The 4,287-nt window shown below is 50.7% G+C and overlaps 1 pseudogene; it reads right to left on the bottom strand.

Moving 5' to 3' along the window:
* Positions 1-296: 296 nt before the first annotated feature.
* Positions 297-776, bottom strand: LOC100947451 (annotated as a pseudogene).
* Between the last annotated feature and the right edge of the window lie 3,511 nt (positions 777-4,287).

Genomic DNA, 4,287 nt, shown 5'->3' with positions numbered 1-4,287 from the left:
CTCTGAAGGTCTGTCCTCCACGTTTCAAAAAGCTGCCACCTCTGGGGTGTTTGGGTTTAAAAATGCCTGGTGGGGAGAAGGAGTCGTGAAGGCAACACATTTTTTTAAAAGTGGAAATGGGGAAGGAGAAGGAGAGCTGTTGTCCAAGAGCCTCCTCATAAAAGTCAACGTTGTTTTAAAAGGGGAGAAAGAGAAAAATGAAGAGTCTCTTAAATGGTTCTGAGGGTTCTAATGATGGACTGAAAGGAAGATGAGATGAGGGAGACAGTTTTTATTGCTGGCCTGCCCAGAGTAGCTTAGCTGGCCTCCATCCGGAGTTTCTTCCTGCTTTGGGGCTCTTCAGGCTGCAGCCCTAGCCCCCATCCGATGCAGAGATGGTGCTGCCCTGGGCGTCGGTGTAGAGGCTGTTGTCTGAGGAGGAGTAGTTGGTCTGCAGTTGGGCACTTGACCTCACCCGCTCCAGTGCAGGGACTTGCTCCACCAGAAGAGCATTCTGCCACTTGAGGTCGTCAATATCATGCTGGGGTGTGTGTGGTATTTCCTGCGAATATGATGGATATACTTGGTGGCTTTGTCTAGGGTTTGGGCCCGGGATGCCCTCTTTCCTTGGATGATGGGACCGAGTCCCTGCAAACTGTGAAAGCTGTCTTCAGTGTGGTTCTTAGGTTTTCATTCTAATGCATTATGATGAGCCATTTTGTCAGCCACAGACTGAAACTTCCCTTGTTCTTGATGGCCGCTCTGTGGCTCTCCTCCACATCATTGTCATCGCTCATTTCCTGTGGCCCAGGGAGCAGCCACTGCAGCAGCCAGGAGGGAAAGAGGTGGAGGGGAGGCAAAAGTCACAGGCAGCAGCAAACCGAGTCCTTCCTCCCCCACACACTCACTCACTCCATCTGTCACTCACACACTCACACAGACATGGGTAGGAACCACATCTGCACTCTGCTTCATGATTTTTTTTTTTTTTGAGACAGAGCCTCAAGCTGTCACCCTGGGTAGAGTGCTGTGGCATCACAGCTCACAGCAACCTCTAACTCCTGGGCTGAAGTGATCCTCCTGCCTCTGCCTCCCAAGTAGCTGGGACTATAGGCGCCCGCCACAACGCCCGGCTATTTTTTGGTTGCAGCAGTCATTGTTATTTGGCGGGCTCAGGGTGGATTCGAACCTGCCACCTCAGGTGTATGTGGCTGGAGCCCTAGCCACTTGAGCCACAGGCACCGAGCTTGCTCTGTGACTTTTATAGATCACAGTGCTATGATTAGTAGATAATTTGGTAGGCTCAGAGGGGTCTAGTAATTATTCCTTATCAAAGGCTTTCATGGGATTTGGCAGAAACATGGATTCCGGAGAGGAAAATCTCGATTGTGTACCTGCAGAATGCTCTGGAGAGGCTGAGAGGAAGGACGACGGAGAAAAATGCATTCTGTTTGAAACTAGAGGTGACTGCGGACTCTTGACACTTGATAGGAAAGTCAGAATGAACACAGGTGCAGAAGCAGAGAGAATTAGGGATGAGCAGAGGATGGCAAGGAGACTGGCCTGGCAGGTGCCCATTCCCAAGCTGGGAGGGGGTTTGAATTTTTAGGGTGTACGAAGATGGCAAGGGGAGAGCTTAGGAGTTGTCAAAACCGGGCAGCAGTCACTTACCTCTTTGAGTAAGGCTAATTTAGGACCAATGCAATGACAGCATGACCAGGAAGACTAAAGACAAGCATTTCTTCAACTCGACCTGCTTGAGCAGCGTGAAAATGTGGTGACCGGAGGTGAGGTATATAGGAAGAAATGCCTTGTATAGCTAGCACGGGGCAGAGCCAGGGTGGGAGCACTAGAAGTCTCGTTGGGCTGGAGTCCCACGGGTAGTCCCATGGGTGGTTTCAGGCACAGAATTTAAAAGCACAGAGGGAACTTCTGAAACCTGGAAAAGATTCCGTTGTGACCAAGAGAATCAGAGTCCCAAATGCGAAGTATCGTTTCAAAATTATACACAGCCACAGTGGGATTGTCAATCAGTCTGTGCGGACAGTCAGTCAAACCATCATTTCATCTGTCACTGTGACCTGGAATGAAACAGGGAAGCGGATTCTGGGAGGGGGGTGTATTTTCTGGCTTCTCTGCAGAGATGTCAAAAAGGAGATGAGGTGATGCTGGGTTTTAACAATGCAGCGCGTGAGTTCCTAATAAGGATGAATTTGATTCATCTTGACTGAGGGAGCGTTGCTGAAGGACACCCTGAGCAGAGCAGGAGCCAGTGCCTGGAAATGTTTTCCTAGAGCCCGCCTTTGCCTTGAATCCCCTGCCTCAGCTTTTTGGTTATTTTTCCCCAACGCCCTTGCCCTCCATCTGCCCCCTGCCTCTTTATTTTTGGAAGCTGCTTCCCTTGTTTCCCTCTTATCTGCCACACCCATTCCCTTTCCCACTGTGGTGCGGGTTCCCAAGCCAGGGTCAGTACCCTTTCCCTCTCCTCTCTCTGCCCTGTTCTCCACCAGAGTCCAGGCAATACCACACAGGTCTTTTCCCTTTCCTGCCTCCCCAGGGTGTGCCCTTTCTATTCCAAGTGGCCTGAAGACATCCTGAGCACCAGCAGCCCCCACCCCCACCCCTATGTGGTCACTCCCTATGGTACGCACCACACACTTCTCATGCTCTTGCACTATGATCCCCCTGGGTGATATTCTTCAGTCCTGGACAGTGTGTGGAAGGGGGAAGCTGAAGCCAAATTCCAGGTTTGAAATTCCGGGTCTGGGAGCTGGCATCTTCTGTGGGGTGGAGGTGTGGGGGAGGGGTGGTGGTGGTGGGTTGACCTTCTGCAAGAAGAAGGGACACCAACCTTTCAGAGGAAGGGCTGGATAGGAACCAGGAGACTAGTTGTAGTCTTGCTATCCTGACCCCTGAGAGCAGTCAGTTGATCCACGTTTAGTTGTTTGGGGTGGGGGGGGAAGAAACTCCCTTTTAAAGGAACTCCCTTTTTCTATTCTGTTTCTTCCTTTCCTTTCCTTTCCCTTTCCCTCTCTCTCTCTCTCTCATTCTTTTTTTTTTTTTTTTTTTTTTTTTTTTTTGAGACAGAGCCTCAAGCTGTCCCCCTGGGTAGAGTGCCGTGGCATCATGCTCACAGCAACCTCCAACTCCTGGGCTCAAGCGAGTCTCTTGCCTCCGCCTCCCAAGTAGCTGGGACCACAGGCGCCCGCCACAACGCCTGGCTATTTTTTGGTTGCAGCCGTCATTGTTGTTTGGCGAGTCCAGGCTGGGGATTCGAACCCGCCACCTTAGGTGTACGTGGCTGGCGCCTTAGCCGGTTGAGCTATAGGCGCCGAGCCCTCTCTCTCATTCTTGTTTATTTTTGAGTCAGAATCCTGGCATCAGCCTAGCTCACAGCAATCTCAAACTCCTGGGCTCCAGTGCTCCTCCCACCTCAGTCCCTCAGCCCTGCCAGAATGCTAGGCTAAGTTTTCCTATTCTTTTCTGAATTTCAGATTTAACATGAGGGTACAAATGATTAGGTTACATGGTTTGCATTTCTAAGGCAAGGTTGAAGTTGTAGTTGAGCCGGTCAACCTGGGGGTGTGCTGTAGAGCCTCACCTTGTGCACCTTAGGTGAGAGCTTACCAGTAACCTTGGTCCTCTCCTTTCCTCTTTCCCTCCTTCCCCTGTCCCCACTGGAATATCCTGTGTTCTCCCCTCCTGTGTGTGTGTGGGGGGGTAGTTGTTTTTCTATTGGTTTTTACACCTTTTGTATTTACCCAGATGGAGTTGAAGCATATTCTCCTTAGTGAATTATCACAGGAATGGAAAAGCAAGTATCCAATGTACTCAATACTAATTTTTCTTCTGTTGTCCTCCTGGCCATCCTGGTGGAGACAGATCTCTGGAGGTCTTGCCTTTGCTCAGGCTGGTCTTCAACTCCTGACCTGAAGGAGACCTCTGGCCTAGGCCTCCCAGAGTGCTAGGATTTCAGGCACGAGCCTCCACACCAGCCGGAACTATTCCTTTTCACTCTTAGGATTCTTTCCTAGGACGCTGTGCACCCAGGCTTCCTTCCCTGGGCACAGATGCTGTCTGCACCCTGCCCTGGGCAGTTGCTCATCTGTGCAAGTCAAAAAGTCAGCTGGGCTCAGCTCTCCCCAGGAGCACCAGGACCTCACTGAGGATAGAGCTGCAGATCGTAGGCGGTCACATGCCCAGAGCAGCCCACTGACTGGCCACCGAGTCTCCAAATGGCAGCCCAAGTTTCTCCACTTTTCAGGAGTAGGCTTTTTTTTTTTTTTAAGTTATCATATGTTTATTTTT

The sequence above is a fragment of the Otolemur garnettii genome, unplaced genomic scaffold (assembly GCF_000181295.1).
Source record: "Otolemur garnettii isolate 467f Iridium unplaced genomic scaffold, OtoGar3 scaffold00031, whole genome shotgun sequence".
In the NCBI taxonomy this organism is placed as follows: domain Eukaryota; kingdom Metazoa; phylum Chordata; class Mammalia; order Primates; family Galagidae; genus Otolemur; species Otolemur garnettii.
The sequence above is the reverse complement of the archived record's forward strand: the minus strand, read 5'-3'. Positions and strand labels throughout refer to the sequence as shown.